This window comes from Photinus pyralis, unplaced genomic scaffold (genome assembly GCF_008802855.1).
Source record: "Photinus pyralis isolate 1611_PpyrPB1 unplaced genomic scaffold, Ppyr1.3 Ppyr1.4_LG1, whole genome shotgun sequence".
NCBI classification, from domain to species: Eukaryota; Metazoa; Arthropoda; class Insecta; order Coleoptera; family Lampyridae; genus Photinus; species Photinus pyralis.
The window spans coordinates 64,730,018-64,757,420 of NW_022170249.1; the positions used below are offsets into that span (position 1 = coordinate 64,730,018).

Genomic DNA, 27,403 nt, shown 5'->3' on the forward strand with positions numbered 1-27,403 from the left:
TTTCCCCAAGAAGAGCGGATAAATTTGAAAATTATCTTTAATGAATTTGAGTTTAAATGAAAGAAGTTTATTGACGCCTTTTAGAGAATCCCCTCCTATGCTGAACTTCAAAATTGCAAAGCGGTCACTCGTTACAGTATGCAGTTGGAGTCCCCCATCATATCAGGAGATTAGGGGTTGAGTCTTTTACGTGGTTTATTTTGAACTCTAAGCATACAATTGTGATTCCTTGTTTTCTAAAATATATAGTTATTTACATAAAAGTCAGGAAAATGACACATTCCTGGCGAGGAAATATTGAAGTACGAGGTCCCTGTGGGGTTGAGGTAATTTTATTTTACTGACGAGTTTTGTACTAAATTTTAGGATTCAGGAAATTTTGGGTAAAAGATATTTGATATCATATTACAGTGAGGAGATGAGTTTTTTTACTGCAACTACAAATACAAATTAAAATATTATATGTGTATCTTTGTAGTGAATGAACGAATGCGATGCCAAAGCGAGTTTTCCTGCAATTTCATTATCCGAAGCGGTTGCGTTGTTTACGGGTAACTGTACACCCTCTAAACCTAAAGTCTATACGTAGTCAATTAAACAGGTACATACTAGTTTTGTAAAACGTAATTTTAATGAATAACCATTATGATTTAAAGTCTAGTTTTAATCTATGGAGCTATTTAAAGGTGAATGTGTTTGCAATTCATCAAACAAACAGAAGAGTTCAAGGTATAAGCCCAGCGAATAGCTAGCTCAGGTTTTGATTATTTCAATTCTTGTCCATTTATGAAGTTGATGACGTCATTAATTTTATAATTTATAACAGTTAAAGTCATTTGTTACAGTAAATCCCAAAGAGTAGATTGTAATTAGGGGTAATAAAATATTTGTTTTATGGGGTTTTAACAATTTTATGGGGCTATTGTAATGGGTAGTCTATAATGGCCAATGAGCAACCCTGTATAACAATATGCTTGCTTGTACAACCTACAAACATAAGTAATTCAAGAAATAAAAACATTTAGTGTATCACAAAAGTTGCAACCCTCACAGTTTCGATCTAAAGGTGGATTTTGGAAGCCTCCTTCGAGACCAAAATTTTGATATTGGTTTTTTCGTTCTTCTAACTGAAGATGTTGCATATATTCAAATCTGATTCAGTTACCGTTTTTACGGGAATTTTTCGAAATAAATACCCATTAGGTACGTGATGATTTGTGCGTCCGTTTGTCCGTCTGTTCCTTGAGAACGAAAAGAGACAGCGATGTCAAACCTGCGCCTATCGATTTCTGCGAGTTCAAGGATCAGTGCTAGTGCATATGAGCCGCATTAACTCATGTTTCCGGAATGCGATAGATTTGTTTAGCACAAACATGTGTAGGCAATTACAAAGCAATTATCGTGTTCCCAAAATGATTGAAAAGAGACCGATCGGTATGGAAAAGCAATCATTATCCGTTTCTCTTCAATTTAACAAGTGATTCACTAATCAAAACAAGAATATTTGTTGTTCCGATTTTAATTGATCCTTAATTTAATTCAAAACTCATTGGGAAAAGTAGAAAAACCCACCGAAATTCGTAGGAATTACCGATACACTTTGGTTTAGTAATTTACTCCCATTCAGTATAAATGAATATTTGATGTGTTACAATCATTAGATGTGAACAAGCCATCATAATGGTAAGTAAGTTTCCTCTATACAGATCAATAGTTTTATTAATAAATTTGTAGAGGACTACAGTACTTCTTTTGCTTCTGCTTAGTGTTGTAATTGCACAACGTCCGGGATATCTAGGCGGACTTCCCGCAGGTTATCCAGCCCTAGCTAGTCGATTTAAAGAAGAAAATTCCTCACCGGATCCAACTTCGTCTGCACCAATATCCCCTACACCAGCACCAGTATCGAATCCACCAGCGCCTCCCTCTGATGTAAAATTCTATTATAAACCAACAAACGTTCATTATCCTCATTGGTATCCTACAAAATACCATTACAAGGACGTAGAATATAATGATCAATTTATTTTCGATTAACCTATCTTTGTGTGTGTGTGTATTAATTAAAGAGTAAGTAAACGGCTTTGCTAGTCATTTTAGTAGAAACAAAGTGGTAATTGCTCAAGGTATTGATTAACAAATTTCCCGGCTAAAAACTTTATGTTTTGACATCAAAGCGTTAGATTTAGACATTTTATTACTCTGGGGGAAACTTCACGCTTAGAAAACTTTATTTTGCCGCGCAAATCTAATTAATCAAAAGAAAAACGTCTGATGGACTGCTACATAAATACCTATTTACCTGAGTGGCAGTATTTTTCCCGGTCTTTATCTGAGCGTAAAATAGTAATTTAAGGATATGCATGGCAAATGTCTCATCAATGCTGTATGCATTTAGCTTGGTCATTTCCGTCTCATTTTCTTCTGTGATACTGTATTATTGATCCTCATTTCTAATGGCAAGATAAATGCTATTTTTCCTGTAGTTGGTTTAAGCGGATTTTTTGATTTTACAATACTATTGTCATTGCAAAATTGCAAAATGTAATACTATGCACTTTTCAAAATAGTATCGTACTATTAATGAATTGGGAAATGTAATTTAATTTGGTTGTACACCTCTTAGTACATACTGATTGAATAATCACCCAATAATTAAGCAACACTTGGACACAAGGACACAAGAAACAATAGGAATAGTATCTATTGAGGATTTGCAACATACAACAGCCATGTATGGATACTTGACGAGATTTGCAGTAAAATAAAAACATTCGCTGCTGCATATATGCCAATAAGTATCTATTGATTTCAGTTTACATAATTTCCATTCAGAAGGGTATTTAGATAAACCGATCAGTTCTAGTTGGATGGATACATAACAATTTATACAGATAATTACGAAATATTCGCGACATAAAAAAATAATTAAAAAGCGTCTTTCACAAACATTGGCGTACTCGTGCAAATAGGTTTAATTTCATCCAGTAGGTATAGTCTTATTTTTACATGTGTTGTATTTTGTTTAAATTGATTAACTCAGCTCAGGGTAATTCAGCAAAGACAAGGGCATTTGTGACTTCTAGTAATGCATGTCCCGTTTGTACAGAATTCCATCGTATTTATAAATGTCCGAAATATCTTAGAAACGCCCTCGACAATGCATCATTTGACAAAGTAAAAATGCTGGTGGGCCTTCGCTATACCAATTAAATAATGATTCTCGCAAGACAAGACAAAAAATGACCCCTTCTTAGAGTCTTGTCTTGTTTCTTACATCTTCTTTCAAATTTATTTCTACCACTTCTTGTCTTGTTTCTTGCCTTTTCTTGCAAATTGTTGCAAGAACTTGGTCACTTCTTATTTTGTCTTGTCTTATTTTGCAAATTTCTTGCAAGTCTTGCGGTGTGTGACTGTTTGGTATAGGAACTTTTACTCATATTAGTAATGAAAGCCAAGCAACCCGTTTGCCACTAATTTAGCTAATCATTTTTTATTTAAAGTAATACTTCACAAATATTTTGCAAAATTTTACGATAGAATTGCAAAAAGTCAAAAATTCTAAATTTCTTTTTAATATTTTGTTAAAAAATGCTAAAAATTGTGAATAACACCATTGAATATTAAATTCAAACCCATAAATGTTGTGAGTTAGTTTGTGGAGAAGTTAAAATGTCAATCATTAATTTTGCAAAATATTACGCTAACCGAACGTGATCGCCCTGCCGTCTCTCACGTCACATTGGTAATGACTAATGTCTCCTGCCACAGCTCCTGCCATCACTTGTTGTTCTGCGGTCTTCATTGACATTGATATTAATGAAACGTTGTATATGAACATTTTATTTTTATTTTTTATTTTTAAGAGGGCGGGGTTTCTGCCAAGGCTGTTCCACCAACCCAACTCACTATACATTTACAAATATCCATATCCGAACCCGGATTCGAACCAAAGGCCCTTAGTACCGCATTCGTGCTTCCACGGCACTGCGCCACACAGGCCGAAATTTTATATTAAAAAGACGATTTAGGAAAAAATGTAAAACAAAACTTGCCAGTAAAGTGATATTACTTGACTCGGAAATTAAGAAGTGCAAGTAATGCAAGAAATTCCTGTCTTGCAGTGTGTTTTTTGTCTTGTCTTGCAAAACCATGCAAGAATAAAATCCACTTGCGCAAGACATGAGCCGGATTAAAAGTCATCTTTCCAAATGCGAACCGAGTGTCATAAAGTTCCCCTACTGGAAATCGCGTTGACTTTTCGTATCTTGTTCAATGATATTATTATATAACATTTGTTCGTGCTTCAGATCAAAAAAAGATGTTCACATTCAATATACCACTTCACAATTACTTTCAATAGATCACATAGAATTAAAGTAATGTTTAAGAAAACGCACGAGATTCAATCTATAAATTATAAATTATTACAGAATTTCTATTGTTTTCGTCCTTTATTATTAACGTGTGCGGAAAATTGTGACCTTATACTAGTTGTAAGTAGAATTTATAGTATTTTACATTATTAGCCAGGTAAGTGAGTTTTTACTGGCGATAGGAGAAGTTGACTAGCGAGCCGTTAGGCATTAATTTAATTAATTTAACATGTCAATCAAGTGCGTAGAAGTACAAGTCAAACAGGCCGTATTTTGTTCTGTCATTGAGATACTTTCAAAGAGTAATTTCGTTCGAATTTTTTCAAAATGTGATAATTTTAGGTATGCAATTTCTCTGGAAATGGCGGATGGTGGCAATTATTCATTTTAGAGAACTTGTCTAAACGTTTATTGAGCGAAATTTCGGGTTGTGTTTTCTAAAAGTGACAGCGTGACAGTTCTCATTATTGACTACTAGTTAATAATAAAAATTATTAACCACTTTGAACAAATGCCGAGAAAGCCTACTTTACAAGTGGAAAAAAGGTTAATAATCATGTCATCAGACGCTAGTAGTGAAAAAAATATCATGTTATGCATTTAACAGAGACTTCGCATTAATTCTGGCCAATGAAATTACTAGATTACTAACTTGTAAAATTTTTACAGGTCTGCTGTCAGTTTTACAAGTCTGCTGTCAGTTTTACAAGTCAGTAGCGTTTAAACATGACGTTTACCCGTTTGCGTTTTGTCTTGTTAATCAACGTTTACAACTGAGTAACAAATAATAGTACATTATATATCAAGGTAGAGAAGTACAGTATTATTGCCTGAGCACCAAGATTACATCTCGAGGCGCTTGCGCCGAGGGGGGTAAGGTGCGAAGGCAATAATAGACTTCTCTACCGTGGTATATATACTATTTTTTTCACTACTAGCACTTGAAATCCTCTAATTAACATATTATATTGATAAGAAAGTGAACGGTTGGACAGAATTTTTTGTTTCTTAATTTAACATGTCAATCAAGTACGTGGAAGTACAAGTCAAACAGGCCGTATTTTGTTCTGTCATTGAGATTTTTCAAAGAGTAATTTCGTTCGAATTTTTTCAAAATGTGATAATTTTAGGTATGTAATTTCTCTGGAAATTGCGAATGGTGGCAATTATTCGTTTTAGAGAACTTGTCTAAACGTTCATTGAGCGAAATTTCGGGTTGTGTTTTCTAAAAGTGACAGCGTGACAGTTCTCATTATTGACTACTAGTTAATAATAAAAAATTATTAACCACTTGGAACAAATGCCGAGAAAGCCTACTTTACAAGTGGAAAAAAGGTTAATAATCATGTCATCAGACGCTAGTAGTGAAAAATAGTACATTATATACCAAGGTAGAGAAGTCCACTATTATTGCCTGAGCACCAAGATTACATCTCGAGGCGCTTGCGCCAAGGGGTGTAAGGTGCGAAGGCAATAATAGACTTCTCTACCGTGGTATATATACTATTTTTTTCACTACTAGCACTTGAAATCCTCTACATTAACATATTATATTGATAAGAGAGTTAACGGTTGGACAGAATTGTTTGTTTCTTAATTTAACATGTCAGTCAAGTACGTGGAAGCACAAGTCAAACAGGCCGTATTTTGTTCTGTCATTGAGATTTTTCAAAGAGTAATTTCGTTCGAATTTTTCAAAATGTGATAATTTTAGGTATGTAATTTCTCTGGAAATTGCGAATGGTGGCAATTATTCGTTTTAGAGAACTTGTCTAAACGTTCATTGAGCGAAATTTCGGGTTGTGTTTTCTAAAAGTGACAGCGTGACAGTTCTCATTATTGACTACTAGTTAATAATAAAAAATTATTAACCACTTTGAACAAATGCCGAGAAAGGCTACTTTACAAGTGGAAAAAAGGTTAATAATCATGTCATCAGACGCTAGTAGTGAAAAAAATTATTTACCTTGTAGTAGGGTATTTTCGTACTCTTATTGGCTTGTACTCCAACACATCCAGTAAAGCGCTCGAACCATGTTTTACAAATTGTATGCGCAGTGTAGTTTTATCTTCAGCAGGTTCATTAAATTTGCCCATTTTCTTTGTTTACACGGAAGAGTAGGTAACAAATATTGTTGGTCACGTTTCGGTTATAGTAGCTTTAATTTATTATACAGGGCTTTCAGCGGAATTTTGATAAAGTGAATTAAAATGTGGCGGTTGTATAGAATACCTTAAAACTAACTAACTATATGTATGCGTTTACAACTATAATGTAACGTGTTAATGGCGTACAAAGTCTTTTGTCCATTGCATTATACCCGTACTTCAAGCACTTAGATATCTTCAGTGAAAATTTCTGGAAATATATTGTTACTCTTGGCAATTTATAGCAAACCGAGCCTTGTTCATAGAGCTATTGAGTGGAAACGTACGTTCTTAGAATTGAATGTTATTGTTATTACAGCAATACTAGCGAATGCGTTGTGTTGTAAAACTGAACATGAGTCCTTTAGAACATTAGAATTGTAATGTTCTGCTTAGGAAAACATCAGAACTGAGCAATTGGTGACTTTTCTGCAATTTTCGGGCATATCCCCTGAAAAATACCGTCGCACTTACATTGTTTTCATTTCTTTTATACGTAACATACATAAAACGCGAGAGGAGCAATAAGCTTTACTATAGTTAAACCGGATACACGTTCAAGGAAACGAATAAAACAGAAATAAACAGTGTTAATTTGATGAAAGCTACGCTATAACGATAATCCAATAATAGTGGTAGTTACGAAATTCCAAGATTACGTCTCAAACGAGGTAAAAGTGCAGGAGAGGCCAAACCTAATCTCGATTTTCATCTAACTTTGTGGTAGTCATCATATCTGATGTGAATTAATTGGCAGTGTTTCTCTGATGAATGTGACAGTGATAAATTTTGTAATAGTATCCCCCTCCACCCCTTTTTTTTTAATGAGAGGTCGGATTAAAGCAGTAGCAAAATTTATTTTGACCGTAATTAAAATTGCAACGTATTTTTAAGCTTAATTAACTTTTAATAATGTCATAAAAAACTCGTTACGTTATTTTGTGCCGTCGGCATCGGCAATTATTGGTTACAGCCATACTCATGTTTCCTATTTAATAAGCTTACTAGCTCATTATTTTAACCAGATGCCCGTAAAATTATGGCAATCATTATCCCCTTCTGTGATTTGTGGTAGGGATGTCGCTGGGACTAATTATTCATTTATCTTTATTTAAAGTTTAAAATAAAAAACTACAAAATCATTTACATGTATAACGTGCGTATATCAAATATTCAATAAGTATAACTGCCAAAAATTCACTTGCCTCCAAGCATTCGCTTCTAGCAGTAGATGTTAACGTTTAATTCGTGTAGTATCTTAGTTTCCCATGAGAGCTTTTCTCCTTTCCTCTCGCTTCCCTCTCCTCTCTCTCTCTCTCTCTCTCTCTCTGTAAGCCCAGGAAAAATGCTACCACTTTTCCACTCTTCTCTTCTAGTTCCTTTGCAAGCAGTTCATGTAGTCTCCTCCTCCTTCTAATTGCCATTTGTATATTCCCCAGTTCTTGCTTGCTCGCAAAATCAAAAAATGAAATGTATGGTTCCAATTTTTTTCATATTTATGGTTTTACTAGTAAATTCAACCTAATTTCAATTTTCGTGGCCACGGTCTTAGTGAATTACCCTTAACTTAGTGTCAATCCTCACAACAATTTATGGCACAATTCCTTATACTTCGTTGTATACTGTTTGCTTATACACAAATTACCTTAATAATAATAATACTTGATCAATAACTTTGAGCCAACTAATAACTTTAAAAGAGAAAATGATTTTTGCTATCAAATCCAATTCTTCAATTTTCTTTGATAATTTTCCACCAAATATAATTTAAGATGATTTTCGATCTTAAACATAAGCAGTTTTTAATTTTACACAAATATAATAATGGTACCTCATATAAAACTGTCCTTCGGCAGGTGACGATGTTGATACAAAGAATAGGCTCGAGACGGTTCTCCGGTGGTTGGGGAAAATTAAATAATAGAGCCGTAGATTCGAACTTTCCTACGGTGAAATCCGTCGGTAAATTTTCCGGTGAAGCAAATGTTCTCTGGGCGTAGTTTTTGAACGGTTAATCCTGTTTTTACCGGCAAACAAAATTGTTGGAGATTATAACAATTTTATGATTAGATACGAATTCCGATGACAAAGTTCGATCCCCTTTTTTTGTTACTGTTGCATACGCACCGAAATAACTTGGCATTGAACGTAAAGAATAACCTCTTTTTAGCGGAGAACAATGTAATACCGGCAGGTTTAATTGATTTGGCCTACACTGATGGATACGGCAATAATTTTTTTCGTTGAGGTCTAACTGCGGAAGTATTTTATCGTGTTTTCTTCATACAATAAACCTTTCTTTAGCATGGATAAAAAACCGAAACGTTCGAATTAATTGTTAGTTCATTTAACTGTAAACGCAAAAAACTTACATTTAATTTAAAACATAATTTGGTTTTCTGGTGCCCCGAAAAACGGTAACTATACAGGGTGTTTTTTTGGGAGCTTTAGTTAAAAGTTTCTGGGAAAGTAAAATAGGTAGGTTTTTGAAAATTTGTACTTAGGAGTTACTCTGAAGGCCGAATCGATGTAAAATATTTTCAAAATGGCCGCACTTCCGGAAACACCGGAAGGAGATAGTAACTTCGTTATTTTAAATGGCAACCCCTATTTTTTATTGCTTTTTTGGATTCTACGTGAAATTTCACTTCTTTTGATACCCATATGTCGATATCTACCATTTATGGTTTTTTAAGTTATTTTGACTTTAAGAAAAAAAATGGCGGATGCAGATGGTACCTTGATAATTGATTACTTGCAAACGGTTGTAGTCATGGCAACCTATTTTTATCAGTGCATAGAGACTGAATAGGGCTTTCTTTTAGTGCACTTAAAAAAAAGTTAAGTTGCGTACGACCGCCCCTATGGATATCCAAATTTATGAAACTTCAAAGACTAAAACTCAGTTTTTTTTAAAGGAATGACCATGTTCTTACTATTCCATGAGATAGAGAATCGAAATGGGCATATTTTGACAATACATGTTCCTATAGCTATCTTTAACAGTTTCTGACTTATTCCCATTTTATTGATTGACACTATTTTTTTAGGATTTTCTTTTTAGTAGTCGGCCATGATTCTATAACAATTGAATTTTAAACAAATCTAGTGACACTAATCCATCACCCACTGTTATAGGTTACCATAAGTTTTTCAAAAATCGAAAAATGACTCGCAGTGGTTTCACCTATTTTGGAATTTAATTGTTATTTATGGTGAAATGGGCAGAATCGCGGCGCGTGCTTTCCTTACATTCATTCGAAAACTGGAACGAAATTGTATGAATTTTGGAAATTTTGTACCCCTAATGCACTACAAACCGTTGAAGCCCAAGTGATACAAAGCTCTACTAGAGAATATTTAAGAAAATGAATTGAATTGCAAATGCAAGATTAACAAAATAAATTCAATGCAAAATATAAAAAACTTCGTTGAAACATTTTTGGTATGTAATTGTTGCTAGAACAGATATCGCATTACCTCTCTTAATTTCCAGACTTATACGTTGTTTAAGAAATTCAGTTGAACGACTCTGTTTAGATTTTTCAAATATTTTCTGTCCTATATCCTTATTAAATGAGTTATTTATTAATGAATTATTTAGACTAGAACTAGAATCAGTGGTATTAAAGAATCCATTCCTTGATTTGTTTAAAATTCGATTCTTATAAAATCATGGCCAACTACTAAAAAGAAAATGCGAAAAAAAATGGCATCAATTCCGAGATCAATTCAATGAAATGGGAATAAATCAGAAACTGTTAAAGATAGCTATAGGAACATGTAATATCAAAATATGCCAATTTCGATTCTCTATCTCATGCAATATTAAGAACATGGTCATTCCATTTAAAAAAAACTGAGTTTATGGACTTTGAAGTTTCTTCAATTTGGATCTCCATAGGTGCGGTTGTACGCAACTTAACTTTTTTTTAAGTACACTAAAAGAAAGCCCTATTCATTCTCTATGCACTGATAAAAATGGGTTGTCATGACTATACCTTTTTCAAGTAATCAATTATCACGGTACCATCTGCATCCGCCATTTTTTTTCTTAAAGTCAAAATAACTTAAAACCATAAATGGCAGATATCGACATATGGGTATCAAAAGAACTGAAATTTCACGTAGAATCCAAAAATGCAATAAAAAATAGGGGTTGCCATTTAAAATAACGAAGTTACTATCTACTTCCTGTGTTTCCGGAAGTGCGGCCATTTTGAAAATATTTTACATCGATTCGGCCTTCAGAGTAACACCTAAGTACAAATTTTCAAAATCCTACCTATTTTACTTTCCCAGAAACTTTTAACTAAAGCTCCCAAAAAAACACCCTGTATAGTAAAGCTAGAACGAAATTATTTCGCGACGAAACTACATGATTACCTCTTGGTAATTCCAAATGCAAATTCTTACTATGCACCAATTACTGGTCGCATCGGTGACTCAAACGCGAATTACCCCTACTTAATTAATTACTTATTAATTAACTCCTTTTTAAAGACGACTTCTAGTAAAAGGAAATAATTTTTTTGTTAAAAGCAAATCTGATCGGCGAAAACCCCGAAATGGATGAGCTTTAGGCTGTACCTTGTAACTACCCGCGCTCCGAGTTCTACTGAATTGGATCTTTAAAATGGGTACGATAAACTCTGCAGCAAAACCCGATCGAGATAAATTTACGCCTTATTATCTGCGAATGTTTGGGGCCAAGAATTTCCTAAAGAGGACAACGAGCTATATAAATCAAATGACGCAGAAAAGACGATCATTAATTCCACCAATTACCGACGGATTTTTACAATTCCCCCAGCCATACAATTTATTGGAAAATTTTACCCTTTACACTTTCTAAGAACGCCTAAACCGTTCCAACCCTTAGAAAATATAGTAATATAGACTGGTGTCGCTGTTTAGTATAAATGATTGGTTAAACCTTGAATTTGTATGTATTTCTGCAATTGTAATTTCCATTACCATTAGTCAGTGGTAATGCTTGTTCATGCAACTTCAGAAAAATTAGAAATTAAGGAAAGTGGTAAAGCCGTCAGTTGTATTCTGTTAATCACCTTTTGGAACTATTTGATAATGTTTATTGTGCTTCCACTAATTTTTTGTAGGGTACTCCATTTTACTCCCAAATTCATTAATTGCGTTACGCGAATTATGGAAAATTTCACAGTTTGTACAATCTTATACGAAAACGAATTGTTCTTGTTTTCCTGAGACATTCCGACAAAACGAGCAAAGAACGCCCCTTCCATGTATGCCGGTATTTCTACCCTCATATTATAAGATAACATGTTGAAGTTCGTTTTGGCCTTCCTTGCCAGCCATCTGTCGAACTCCACGCGAACGGCTTCTGAATATTTATCTAGCAGCGTGGAAAAACATTCAGCACAACTAACTACTTGCATCAAATACAATATTTGGATATGTGTCACCAACAATTTCAATCTTTAGCTAATTAGTAATCTTCCAAACTACTTTCAGGAAACAATAAATCAACTCGGCTTGCGGAACCGCATCGCGCATTTAAAATTACTGCGGAGCGAGTAAAGCGACAATTGCTATTACTCAAATTTTTACTCCGTTTCGAGCGTAATTTATCGGTCTCGAAGACACTTCGCTTATTAGATTCATTAAAGCGCGAGTTGCCTCTTTTACATTACAAACTGGGTTACTTGTTTTGTTAAAGGGAACAATGTACATTGGTACTCCTTTTAATTTATCAGTTACATCCCACAAGTGACATAATCTGATCATTTTGCTTTGCACAATGGAGGTAATACAGCGAAATTACCTGTCTTACCCTTATTTTGTACAACGTTACACGACTTACTAATGCGTGCGTAAATATGAGAGGGTGCAGAATAGGGGTTGGTTGACGAACGGATTATACAATTTTTGTTTGTTTGCCGGATTTTATGATGATAATGTCTCGAGGGTTACATTCCCAGGCAACACCTTTACGTTAAATAAACGATTTTAAAGCGCTTTGGATGGATAACTTTGGTATTAGTAGTAAGCGTTTCTTTGTAGACCAATTTTACACCCTACGACTTTTATTCTGCTTTCTCTAAAATACAAATAATAATTATCATCATTGTACATTTCCAAACTTGGTATTATGTATGTTACCTATAAACCATGGTGTATATTATACACCATGCTATAAACTCATAAGACGTATTACAACCGTTGAGAATATCTCGGCAAATAAAATAGCTACTTTTTTAATTTTTAACGAATGTGCCAAAAACCCCCACGGAGATTGTACGTAGAAATTAAATTCTAGTTCATGGAAGAGGGGCTTTTGATTCATATGTCCTTGCGTCATTTGAAAAATTGTATCACTAATTATTATCGTTATATACTACATAATTATATAATAATGCCAGGGATTTATACATTGGATGTCAATATCATGTGTACTGGGTAGTGCAGGCATTTGACAGATAGTCAATACAATTAGTTTTCTGCTCTTCTCCTTCCTCTTTTCCTTTTTGCCTGAACAGTTCCCTCGATTACTTCCTTCAACAAACAGTTCTTTCTTAGTACATGCCAATCCAGTTCACTTTCCTTCGCTTTATGATCTTTAACATACATCTTTCCTCTCCAATTCCACTTAATATTTCTACATTATTATTATTATCTTATCCGCCCAATTGATGGTCATCATTCCTCTCCATATCCAAATTTCAAAAATCTTCCAACTCTTCCTGATCTCTTTTCATTGCTGTCCAAGGGTCCATGTTTTACTACCGTACATTAGAACACTCCATATAAAACATTTAACCAATCTCTTTCTTTCGATCTTACTGCATAAAAAACTCCTCTTACTATTAAATGCTTGTTTTGCCATCGTTAACCTGGTCTTTTACATATAAAGTAAACGCAGTTGGTGTTAGAGCATTCCTGTTTAACTCCTTATATTTCTTCATCGTCATGATCACTTGCCGACATGTATCCCTGGATGACTAATACTGTTCTTGGGATCGCATTTACTTTCATTTCTATGAAACACTCCGCCTCCCGAATTTAATCATATTTCTCCTTTTCCTCTTGGATGCGTATATTTCTCCGCCCGGAAATCCGATTAAGAAGATTTTTACTTCCGGTATTAACTTTAATATGCATTTTTACCACCCGCACGTCAGTAAGGGAGGTATTGCATTGGGGTCGAAAATAACACTTTTTTTACGGAAATGCACGTTTTAGAGCACCAAGAATCCGAATCACACAAAATCTCTCATTTCTGGATAAACTTCTGAATCAATTGGAACCAAATTTGGTACACATATTCTTAGAAATAAACGTAACCCAAATTCCATTAGAGGCAAAGTTTAATAAAACTTAACACTGTCTGCAGACTGGGCAAAGTTTGAATTATCTTCAAACTCAATACGAGTGTCCCGGGTAGGATTGCATGGGTAACTTTCTTATTATTAAAGATAGAGCAATGGGGAATCTATTCTCGTTATTTTTATTTTATTTTAAACTGGACAAATTTACCCATCGTTCTCTCACAAGATTTCCATTCCCAAACCCGACTCGAAAGTTAGTCCCTTTTTTATGTAGCAAAGCATTTAACCCTTAAAATACAATTTCCCCCAAACCAACCCGATAATTCTCAAGTTACTTACTAATAAAAAATTATGTTCGTGCAACACCGAAGGGATGCAATTTTAGACTTGTGCTTAACTGTAGAAGGTATCTGCAAACCATTCGTCGTTCTTGTGTCACTATGCGATATTAATGTAAATTACCCTAATTTATTCTTTATGCACATTTCTTCCTTGCAGCGTTGAGGATAAGTCTACGGTCTACCTATAATATTCTCTTCAATGGTAAATATTCACTATTGTCGTAACAATTTTTGTTAAAAAGGCTATAGCAAAATTTTGCATGAAAGTGGTTCCTTTAACCTTAACTTATTCAGCATTTTCAAATAAAAGCTTCCGTATGAAAATTCGGAATTGAGACGGTAAATAGGTGACTACAATCAACGGATCTGATTTCCACTGCCATCATACACCAAGGGACTAATGTGTGCGCTCTAATTAACGTGCATATGCAGTTCCCCTTTGCTACCTTGCACGCTCATGGTTTAGTGGAGCGTGTTTAAACAGACTGCTAGAATTCCATATAATGTATAATTTTGTATACGTCTGTAGCATTGCAATCCCTGAAGTAAGTGTAATGATGATGATGTGTTAACGTGAACTCGGACCAAATTTACGGGAAGGTGGGTAGGTAAATTAATTAGACATGAAACACGGTCGAAGATATACAAACATAATTGACCTAATTAACCTATTATTTTCGAAACAACCAATTAAATTGAATACCATTAACAATTACAGTTTCATAAATGTGTAGGTGTGGGCTTTATTCAAACGTATACGGTCAATAATGGTGCAGGCTTTGTAAACGTACACATAACTATATATTGGATATTCAGCTCTGCGAAATCAATTTAAATTAACGTTTAACCGTTTGGAAACTTTCGAGCGTCCCGATCTACCTTACTCGTGTCAATGGTGTTGGAATAACTGTATTTGACAAAACGTCAAATTTCAACCAATCTTAGACCTTAATCCACTCGTTAACGCCAAGCGAGGTTCAAACTGCCTTTGCCGGCCCAAGGTCAACCTTCGCCCATCTGTTTACCGAGTGAAATGCATTTTTTAGCAATCTTGATTTGTAAAGAAACACATTGTAGATGGGTTGCTTAACCACGTATAACTGTATTCGTGACATACAGCTTTAAAGTCGAGCGGTAGAGCTCAAGTCTGAAGGAAACAGGAAGTACCTAAATTTAGTTTCAAACTCTTTTCCCAAAACTTCTGTGAATCAAACAGTGAAGGATTGAGCTTTTCCTCTTCTAATACAACTGTATTTAACAGAACCATGGCTTCAGACGACCAGTTAAGGTCAAACGAGATTTCCCATACCAAGGAAGCGGATGAATTAGTGGGTATAAAGAAACTCAAGCCTAAATGAGGTAAAAGTAACCATCTGGAAGACTGGAACTAGTTGTGGCTGTTGAACTTACATAGGCAAAACAAAAACATCAACCACAATAATATATAAAACCTCGAACGCGTTTCGACAGCAAGATTGTCATCATCAGCGAACAACTGAACAATGAAATACAAATACGACCATATTTCTGTGACAACGTCTTTCTATTGGTAACGCGATTGCAATACTGGGAATCATTCCACGTTCTATTGACTTTAGTTCTATTTTCTGATTTTATGTAAATGTTTATAGTTTCCTTAATTCCTATTATACAGGGTGAATCAGAGCACCCGTCCCAGGCTTTTATCTTGGAATAGAGACGCCTTAGAGTTTTAGGAAAAAAATTTTCATTACCAAAGCCTACCTGAAGAATTTAATGGTAGTAGTCTCTATTTCCGGAATTAACCGGAAGTAGGCGTAACAGCACTCAATTTCAGAATTTCAAATGGAACCCTAGGTCTTGTGTGGTATCGTTGGATAGGTATTTTGAAAACAAACAACTTTTGTAGGAAACATTTTTTTTTTGTAAAACGTGTTATTTACGAAATAAATATTAATTAATATGTTCAAAATGTCTTCCATTTTGATTGATGCAGTTTTGTAGCCGAAGTCGGACGTTGTCGACTGCCCTAAGCACCTCATTTTCATTGAGCAAACGGCATGCGTTTCGAATTCTTTCCTTCATATTCTCCCTCGTGGTTGGGCGCTGTTGATAAACAATATCTTTGACTCGTCCCCAGAGGAAGAAGTCAAGTGGTGTCAGGTCAGGGGAACGAGCTAGCCAAGGAAACGGACCTCCTCTTCCCATCCAGCGATTAGGAAAGAGACGATTGGCAGTTTGGCGAGATACTCTCGAAAAATGTGCTGGGCAACCGTCTTGTTGCAGCCACATCTTTGCACGTATTGCAATTGGGACGTTGTCTAGAAGGTCATAGAGGATGTTCTCCAGAAAATCGTTGTACACGGCCCCGTTTAAATGGCCGTCAAAGAAATGCGGACCAATAATTCGGCCTCCTAAAATGCCGCACCAGGTATTAAGACTCCAAACATTCTGGTTATCCACTTCACGTAGCCAATGCGGGTTTTCACGAGACCAATAGTGAGCGTTGTGAATATTAACATCGCCACTGCTTTTAAACGTTGCTTCATCGGTCCAGAGAATTTTGTGATGGAAGTTTTGGTTTTGGTTCAATAACCATTCGCAAAAATCTAACCGTCTCTGAAAATCTTGTCCTCCAAGTGCCTGATGTAAATTAACATGATATGGATATAATTTGTTGCCATTTAAAATCCTCCAAGCTGTCATTTGACTCATCCCAGCGTCGATTGCAAGTCTCCTGGTTGAAACGTGTGGGTCCAGAGCAACAGCGGCAAGGATATCAGGCGCTCTTTCATCCTGTACATACCGTCCGATGCGCCGATTCTTATTGTGTTTCGGTTGTACCAGTCATCTTAACTCGATCAGCGAGGCGTTGAAACACTTTCCTCGACTGAACGGGTCGCTGAGGGTATCGCTCAGCGTATAATCTCTCAGCTGCTCTATAATTTTGACGACACTCACCCAACACCATCAGCATATCGAAACCTTCGCGGTTTGAAAATACCATGTTGTTACAATAAAAAACCCTTTGCACATGTGTGTATGGAAGAAAAATTTAAACAAATAATGTAAATTTAACATTAAAATGCAGGTGTAAAGTTACTATTACCTGTCGTAATAATGACAAAAAACTACGTTGCTATTTACACAAAACAATATCTGTCTTACCTTTTCAAACAAAAACACTTGAATTAAATCGCAGTAGCCGGGAACAGCAGGAATCATTTGGTTTTAAGTCAGCTTTTTTATTTATTTATTTTTATTTCGTAAATAACATATTTATTAATTTTATTTCGTAAATAACACTTTTTACAAAAAAAAATGTTTCCTACAAAAGTTGTTTGTTTTCAAAATACCTATCCAACGATACCACACAAGACCTAGGGTTCCATTTGAAATTCTGAAGTTGAGTGCTGTTACGCCTACTTCCGGTTAATTCCGGAAATAGAGACTACTTCCATTAAATTCTTCAGGTAGGCTTTGGTAATGAAAATTTTTTTCCTAAAACTCTAAGGCGTCTCTATTCCAAGATAAAAGCCTGGGACGGGTGCTCTGATTCACCCTGTATAGTACGAATATTAAAAAATCAAATAACCAAACATCTGCAAAAGTGTATGGTACGAGAACAAAACGACAATAAAAAATTATTGGCGAATTAATGATTTTAGTTGAGTTATTTTTGATGATAGTCTGATGGCCTCTACTTCTTCATTGCGCTTATGGGCTACAATTATTTACTTATCACGCCATCAAATTGATTTACCTTCTGCTACAAAGTACTTTTCATCTTTTAGATAATAATTTCTTAATCATTCTTGACAATGACTAGTTTAAATCCGTTTTACTGCTTTATAAAATCTTTTGGAACACAGACTCTAGAAGATTCTATAAGCAATCTGATGTCTTCTCTAGCCGGCGCGGCATTTACTACAGCAATAGGATTCCTTTCCATCGCCTTTCAGTTCCCTCCCACGGCGGTTTAGGTACTTCTCAAAACTTTTGGTGTGGATTCCATAGCTTTGAGATGGCATAGGCACGCCACAGAATGTCAGATCTTTCCAAGACGTTTACATAATCTCTTATGCTCTGGAAACAATTTTAAAAGTTCTGGAAGGTTCTTAAAAGAGCCTGATTCAGAGCTCCATAGGCATTTTGCAGAGAGAGTCTATAAAGCAATTCCAAATCATCCTCCCTCTTAGGCCACTTTATTTCCTTTCAGATTTTTTAAAGGATTCCGGAGCTGTTTAGGTCCTGGTTAGCGCATTTAAAATACCTATTTTCTATTATGAATTTCTCATTAAATTCTAGGTACGTTTCTTCGGTGTATTTTGTAAGTTCTAATATACAGTGCTATTTTATTAAGAAGTAGACATAGGGATTTATGTGCATTGTTTTTTCCTATGTCTATTTTTAAATGACAAAATCTGAAGGGCGCCTCATTAATTAATTTGAGCATTGTTGCTTTGGCTTCCGTATTTTTATTTTCGTTCGTGTACGATGTATTCCACTGAAGGTTGATACCTATTGTCAATTGGTACAGTGCAGGTAACAGGTTAAAGAGCGTAAAAGATTTATTTTCTGTTAAACCAAAGCAACAATAATCAAACTAAATAATACAACAGCCAGATACTTATTTGTTTTAAACAGTTATTGTGGATGCATAAAATTAGGCACCCTTCAGAAGGATTATGTCATTTAAAAGTAGACAAAGGGAAAACAATACACATAAGTCCCTATGTCTACTTCGTAATAAATACCACTGTATGTTATCCAGCTCTGTTCATGTGTAAGTTACCGCCATTTGCTAGGGCATTTCTCTTTTTGACATACTTTGCCTAATTAGCGAGATATTTAGTTTCTTGAAAGTCGGCAGTTTTTAGATTTTTTAAATAACTAATAAGCGGATCAAAATTTTAAAATCGGCAAAGACAATTGCAAAATGAATCTCTTTCTTGACGAATCTTGTTACTACAATGGATCATATAGGTTATTCAATTATTCTAATGTTTTAAAGACAAAGAATTAAAAGTGAGTACTTAGGCATACAAAAACTATTCGCAACCTCTTTGCAAAAACTAAATTTCCATTAACCACATAAGAAAATTCTACTGTTGTTTGTCGTTTCTCTTATACCAACAATTAATTTCAACATTAACGCCACGTGTCCTTAAATAATGGAGAGGGAATTTTGTTTATATAGGTCTGCTTTCAAAACTGAAATTGGCATGACCCTTATTGTATTACCAATCAAATGCTACTTTGTATTTTATTTCGTTTTAATAATGAGCTCGACTAAATAACATGGAGTAACTTAATGCCCGTTATTGATTGTTTCCCTGTAATAATAAAATTTGGGATGTTATTCCTTAAAATTGTTACATTATTTACGGGTTATCATACCTTTAAGCAAACTGCAACATTAAATAGAATACTAGTAAAAATCATTTGAATTTTCCAAAGTTCAACTTGATTTGTAAACAGAAATGTAAAAAGTAAAATAAAATTTTACATACGACACTCTTAACACCGTGTTACAAAAATAACAAACACCCATAGCGAATATCAATCACTTCGAATGTAAAATAAATCGCGTCCATAAATAATGTCTACATTGTGCTTTTATACTTTTAAAAGAGGAATACACGTGTGCGACGTCCCTGGGATATTAAGAAACTTTCCCGTTTCACCGCCGGAGAGTGCAATGAAGAATGAGAAGTTTCCAACTTTAAAATAAACTTTCGTAAACTTACGCGTTCGACGATTTAGGTTTCTGTATTTGGAACAAAGACTCGAGAACTTCTCCTTTGATAAAATTAAGTGAGGCATCGGCGAACATGGAAAACAAATTTTAACTTCGTACCTGGGAATCCTGGGATGAATATTGTGATGTAATAGCCTATAAAAACAAACTGCGGTTTTAAGCACTCTGACAAAATGCCAGGTGGGTTGTGAGAAACAACGATCAGATCTGCTTTGGTCGCTTTGGGGAATTATAGCTTCATTCCGAGAACACGGCATTGTTTATATTATTTCTATGATTATAATACAGAAAGAATCTACGTACCACAGCTTTGCAGGAAAAATTGTTTCAGTTATGTTACGCGCTTTAGAAACCCAAGACACGAAATTAATTGTACAGAGTCAAGTCTGGAAAGCACAAATTGTTCTTCCCAGCAAGAGATAGTCACATGCCAATTAAAAAGACAAACATTTATTTCCAAGCATGTTAGTTGCTTCACGAAGTTTAATTTCCCACAGTCGACGGTCTCACAAAGTATTTTAGTTGCAGAGGAATCAGATGGCATTTTCATAAATTAGTCAATAATCGTATTAGCACTTGCCAAGTCACGCTGTGAAAATAGCCCTTTTAATGCTTTACAAGTGGTTTTTAGACATTCCAAAAATGGATATGTGAAGTATGTTTGCAGTAGTTTTCTTTAAATCATTCTGAAAACGAGCAGAAAGTACAATTTAAGTAACTCTGTCGTGGGAATGGAACATATATGCAAAGTATAAGTTTAGCTATATTTTCCGTATAAAATATGAGAATTATACTTTGAAAAGGAATGGAGAACATAACTTACCCCATCAGGATTGTTCTTATGGGGTGGACCAGAACCACAGAATTCTTCTAGAACCTCTTCTAGTTTTTTGGTAGAATCTGCAAAGAAAAAGAATATTTTAATTGATGGAATTTTTGTATCCGCATAATCGACAAAATGTAATTTTTGCTTTATCATTAACTTTTTACGCACTTATGTTACCCTATGTTTACTGAGAGAAAAAATTCGCACATCCGTCATTCGCCCAAAGGTTAAAAATTATCAGTCACAAGTGAGAGATTTGATTTGATTAACTTTTACACTCATAATTAGCCAGACCCGAAGAATGCGAACATTAAACAAAAATTGATACCGATGGATAAAAGCTAAAAACGCGTCTATGCACAAATACGTTTTCACTGTATAGTCAATATTCAGACAGAGAGCGTTAATATTTGCAAAGATAAAGCTAGTAAATACTCGATTGAGAAGTTAAATTAAACCAAAGCGTATTTACTGATACGTTAGATCTGCGGCACTTTAAACTTAGTCACATAAAGTTCATGTTGATATTGAAGTTTTGCATCTTCGTCGAATTATCCCAAAAAGTAAGCCATCTGTTCCGCTGGCTGGTGTAATTTTGAATTTCAAATACCTATTTTTCATGTGAGAGCACATTATGCAAGTACGTGATGCAGCATGAAGCTTTACAAATTTTCACGTTTTGTCTTCCCGCGAAAGTCCAACTTGGTCAGCGTAAAAATTGACAAATTAGTTAGCGCTTGGGTGCTTTAATTATTCAAATTCAATTTAAATTACGTGTGTTGTATTTTACATATTTGAGGTAAAAACAATACAAAGAAAATCCCGACAATAGAAAATGCGGGGTCGTTACTCGTAATCGTTACGGAAACGCTGCCATAATATAATGTAGAAAGTTTAAACGCGTCTAGACAAATATAAATTATGGTATACACTATACATGCATGTTATGTATGGAATCGTGGAAGCTTGCTATCGGCTCGTTTGCGTAACGGGAGCAACATCAAAATAGAAAAAAACTTCTTTCAACAAATAATGTTGTGTAAAGCTTCTTTATAAGGTCGTGTGTCTTTATAAAGCACTTCTAAAAATGAAGAAAGTTCAGTTACTTTGACCTCTATGTCAATCCATAGTCGTATTGTAATTTGCTTGACACTGAAGCTGTACGAAATCTACATATATCTTCAGACACGTTTTTTTTTGGTTTCAAGTTACCTGTCAATCTAAATTGTGGTAGTTTACGTTTACATTGTGACACGTCAAATTTAACAAATGTTTGCTACCGCTTCCATTATTTTATCGCGTTTTGCTACATTAGCGGATAAAAACAAATACAAATGAAACGTAAACAATATATCGAAGATGTAACATGTCATGGGAGGTTTACGACGATTTATCGAGTAGGGCCAAAAAAATTTCCCCCACAGGATCTCTAATAGTTATTTATGTATCAAGGGCATTAAGGCGATATTTATGCCGAGGGCGACAGAGCCCGAGGGCCTCTGGCCCGAGGGATTGTAAGTCGCCCGAGGGTTAAATATCGAGTAATGCCTGAGGTACATACAACATTTTATTTTTCATCGTTCCAAATAATGCATTTCCAATATACAAATGTAATGATTATTGTTAGTGCTTCATACAAATCAAGTAGCATCTTTTTTTATTACATAATTCCATCAATATATTTGACAGGCAGTTTGAGGGCATAATGAGAGGGCATAATGGATTGTCATCTCATTATGCCCTCGGGCGTCATAGACTGCTTTATATATCTCATATGACAGATATAATTGGCATATAATAGGCAAATGAAAAATAAATATATTTTTTTCTGTGACGGGAGAAACGCTTGACATTTTATCTCTGACAGGTAACAAAATGTCACTTTTTATGAAATTACTTTTTTCCCCGGGCAAAAGTTTCCAAGGCTGCTGCGATTTTTTATTCCATATGCCTATATCCGGTTCCTTTTGTTGAGATCTTTAATAATTAGACTACCATGAAAGAAGAAGGGTGTGAAGAACGTGAACGTGTGTACACCCCTCGCCTCCCTTCCCCTCCGTGTTCAAAATTATTACTTAGCATCACAAAAGGCAAAATTTGAAACCAATTAGTTGTCGCATGTAAAAGGTAAAAGTTATGCATGTTTTTTATTTTCAAAAATAGCTGTGTTAGGAGTAGTTAGTGCCATTGGCATATCACTTTTGCCTTTGTGATTGAAGTGACAGGCGGATCTTTACGAAAAATGTTGATTTGAATGGGAAAATCACACCGTCATCACGCTAAAATTGTTTAAATTAATTATCTCAGCGCCTTTATTTTGCCAGTGTTGTGACTAATTGCTCTGCAGTTAATATTTTTGTGGGAATTCTTTATATTTAACAGTCCCAACGCTAAATAACGATTTAACACTGCTAATCAACTTTTATTTTAATAACATTGACAACTTTAATTTCTCATCGATTTTCATCTCCTATTATTTCGTCGTCCTAGAAACAAGGATCATTAGTATAGCGGACTACCTGGTCGCCACAATACTCTCCCCCAGACGATGCCGAGGGAAACGAATTACTCGACCAAACCGGGATCGTCGAATTTCTTCAGGCTCCGTGCCTGGTGGCGGCAAGTCAAAAGTCACCCTGCGCTGGCTCTTAAGTAAAATTCTCGAATTCTGCTCGCTTGAATTTTCGTTCTTGGCCGCCACCGAAGGTGTCTGTTTTTTACCAAAATATAACTCGGGCCAAGACGCCAAAATAAAAGCCGGTTTGATAATTAAGTGTCTTATCTTTGCCTTTGTCGTTAGTGTTAACGCGAGGTATAATTTCGTAAGAGAATTTTTTTCTCTTTTTCTCTGTAATCCAGGTTAGAGTAAGTGATACCTAGGTAAATGAGAAATTCAATTTAGCGTTAGGCTTAAATTATCTAAAGCTATCGATTTCGGCCAATGACCATCATCAGGCTAAATTATTATATGCGAAAGCATTTTGGACTGTGTTTGAGGCAAAGTATATATTTAAATATATAAAATGAAATTACGGAGCAGGACATTTCGGTCTCGCCATTTTGGTCCCGCCATTTCGGTCCCGGTCATTTCGGTCCCGGCCGTTTCTGTCCCGGTCATTTCGGTCCTACAATTTATTTTTCTCCATCACCAGCACATTGTTTAATAAATAAATTGAACTTTTGCTTTATGCGAATTGTATTCAATGTAATTAATAATGATTTTATTCATACAGGTCACAACACAATGAGGCAGATCTTATAATTATCTCAAATTTCTAATAATAATCGTTAGTTAATTACCTGGACGCCATAAACAAATAAAAAATAAAATAAAGAAAATCATATGTTTTACAAAATACATTTTATTATTTGTAATATAATATTACATGGTCAATATAATAAACATGATGCCTCGGGCGTAAATAAACCGTTATATGACACATTACACTAGTTCATCAAAAAATTGTGAGCAATTCCTTGAAGGAGTTCGTTGTGTGTTCTATTATTTCTATCTTGCAGAATATTTAGTATTCTATTGTCAGCTTGTATATATTTTCTTCTTTTTGGAATTGGCCCGTCACCACGGATATACTCCTCAAATGTTTGGTCTCTTCCCGATTGAACTTTTTTAAGAGAGTCAATAAATTTCCAAAGCGTTGGGTGATCCATTCCCATTCGGCCTGTAGTGCTCTGTGCGCAGCTTCCACAATATTATTTGTCCTTGCATCGCCATTTAATGTTCTTTCAAAAACAGTCCATAATTTCTTTTGGAAAGGTTGGCTCTCTTCGATTTCCCCTTCGATTAGGGCGCCCAATGTAGTTGTCTTCGAACCAGTGTAATATTGGTTCAAGTTCTACTGGTGTTCACTCGCTGAGTTCCTCGAATGCGTCGTCAAGATTATCGATAGGCACAAATGCCAGAGCTACAATTTCCTAGCAGCTAAAGTGAAGTCTGCATCATTATTGTACTGCGCTGTCAATCCTTCCCCCGCTAACTTTTTTTTCATATTTTTCATCAAATGAAAAAGACATCCAAAAAAATTTGAATTTGGAAACGCAGACCGCATAGCATTTATTGCTGCCAGTTCGAAATCTGTGGAAATAGAATCTGGCAAAAAGTTTGGCCAAAAATTCTTAATAGCGTCCCACATTTTTTCATATGTTCTCTGCTGTTTATTGGGTAGCAAACAGTAGGCAACCGAAAACACAAAACCTCCTCGTTCAGCCATAATGACATATACCTGGCCAAACAATTGTGGAGCAATGCGAAATGTTCCATCCACATAAATTTTTTTCATTTCTTAAGACCAATTTCCATACGAAGATCTTCCAAAAATTAGAATGCGTTCATTGTCTCCTTCGCCCGAATCATGTAGAAGGAAGTTTTCAAATTGATCACGTTGAAATTCATATTGTGCATACTCGGGTGGGATAATGAGCGCAGCAAGATTATCAGGCTGGACAGGTGCTGCCCTCAGGATGTTTCGCCTTCTCTGAACAACTTTTTTTAACGCACATTTCGAAGGAAGTTGTCCTCTTGTTGCAACACCCACATCTTGTAAAGCTTCACTGATAATATTTGCCGGTGTGCTTTGGGTTGTTTCAGCATGCCTTTTAATAAGATTTTGAATTCTGACAGCTTCAATACCTCCAGGATTGGCCCCATGTGATTGTTCGTTCAACACTTTTCGCTGCCCACCTCCATTTGCATCTGTATGCAGTCGAGCCTTACAGTTCTCGGAAGTTCGTTTGTCACATCGCCAAAAACTTAATGTTCCATCACTACTTTTCTTATGAAATGAGAACAAGTGACCGTCATGAGCAATTTTTAAACCACCTCTCTGCGATAATAATTCTGCGATCATCACCAACTAACAGTTGTAACAGAAGTAATATGATTACACAACAAACCAAGAATTTATATCGTTTATTGTTACAAACAAATAATTTTGGTGACCAACACCTAATATGCTATAAAGCATAAGTTAATAGGAGAAAGGGTCAACAACAAATTAACAAGCTATTAACTATCACTTAGTGTGCAAGGTAATTAACTAACGATTATTATTAAAAATTTGGAATAATTATAACATCTGTCTCATTGTGTTGTGGCAGTGTGAATAAAGTCATTATTAATTACATTGAATACAATTCGCATTAAAGAAAAAGTTTTTATTTATTAAACAATGTACTGGTGATAGAGAAAAATAAATTGTAGGACCGAAATGACCGGGACCGAAACGGCCGGGACCGAAATGACCGGGACCGAAACGGCGGGACCAAAATGGCGGGACCAAAACGGCGGGACCGAAATGTCATGGACCCATGAAATTACCCTCGCATTTAGCATGTCAATGTTACGATCCCACACGCTCAATGAAATTTATAGGATTTGAAAAGTGAATACTTTTGCGGGACGTAGGTATATAATGTAAATTCCTGCATCCCGACCTAAAAAAGTTTGAAACTAACATATTACCAACAAAATGCGGGTAAAAGCCAATAAATGACAATATTTTTGCGTCAGAATTTAGTGTTGACATAATTTAGAACATCCAAACCGCGGAAATTTGTGGATACGCATGCGATTTTACCTAATAAACGATGAAAATTTGCATTGAATAATGTATCGACGTTAAAATACTCTCATAAGTTCCGTAATACCATTGAATAATATTCAGATTTATTATTCAATGGTAATACTAAAAAAAATATCCAGGAATATAAAAAATAAATAGCGAACAGTGAAAACATAAACAGACTTTTGTTTCGCCATCTTCTTTTGTTTGATCGTAATACTGCTAAATTCTGCTTTTGTTGTTGACTGCTGCAACTTTCCGATTTATCTTATTTTTCGGCTTGATCTTTTTTTGTCTGTGTATGAGCTGCGGAGAAAAAGAGAATATAATCCCACACGCCAGAGAAACAAAAATTTATCTCGGTATTTTAGCGTTACTTTCTATTTGCTTTTCTGAAAGGTAGATATGCAGATGAAATTCGAGGTTTTTTCACTTGGAAAAAGAGCCTTAATGAAATAAAACTTATTTATTTATCAACTCGTTCGTACAAAGAGGAAATGTATTTAAGCGTCAAATATTGAAATGGATCACCACAATAAAGCTCTCATTTGAAAATAAACGAAACGACCGTTGTGGTTGCAGAATACGAATATCCTCGTTGAAACTTCGAACTCTGGCATTTCGCTCGTACCAAAATGGTTTGCCCTACTTTTCTTACTAACTTGCATGCATTTATACCATATTTTACGATAGTGGCGCGTTTCCCTGAAACCTCTGTGCATCCGGTATTAATGTAATTAGTCGAATGGATTGGTCCAATCCAATACCTTTAGGGAATTATCTGATCGCTAATTCGCTACCATAACCGAGTTTGTGTAACTGTAGTCTTTTTGCAAAGAATCCAATAACGATGAGGGAATAAAAACAACGTCGGGGGTAGGTAATACGACCTAATTCTACTCTCGAAGTTTGCGCCAACTGTGTTTTTAAGCGGATATATTACTTTGCATGTTTACAACAGTCCGTAATATCCAAATACATTTTGGCAAAATAAATGGCCTGTGAATAGTGTAGCCCTGTACACGATACTGAATTTCACATTTATTTTTTTTTATTAAAGGCTGATATTTTAGAAAAAAGTAATCA

General features: G+C 35.2%; 2 long non-coding RNA genes across 3 annotated transcripts in view; one reads left to right on the forward strand and one right to left on the reverse strand.

Moving 5' to 3' along the window:
• Positions 1–1,534: 1,534 nt before the first annotated feature.
• LOC116159867 lies at positions 1,535–2,083 on the forward strand. The gene is made up of 2 exons (XR_004143075.1): positions 1,535–1,683; positions 1,735–2,083. It is a non-coding gene; the product is annotated as an uncharacterized LOC116159867 (long non-coding RNA).
• Positions 2,084–20,734: 18,651 nt separating this feature from the next.
• The window catches only part of LOC116182758, a 110,648-nt gene continuing 103,979 nt past the window's right edge, over positions 20,735–27,403 (reverse strand). For both annotated transcript variants that reach the window (XR_004147608.1, XR_004147610.1), the window contains one exon: positions 20,735–20,812. This is a non-coding gene — a long non-coding RNA (uncharacterized LOC116182758). The remainder of the gene's footprint in view (positions 20,813–27,403) is intronic.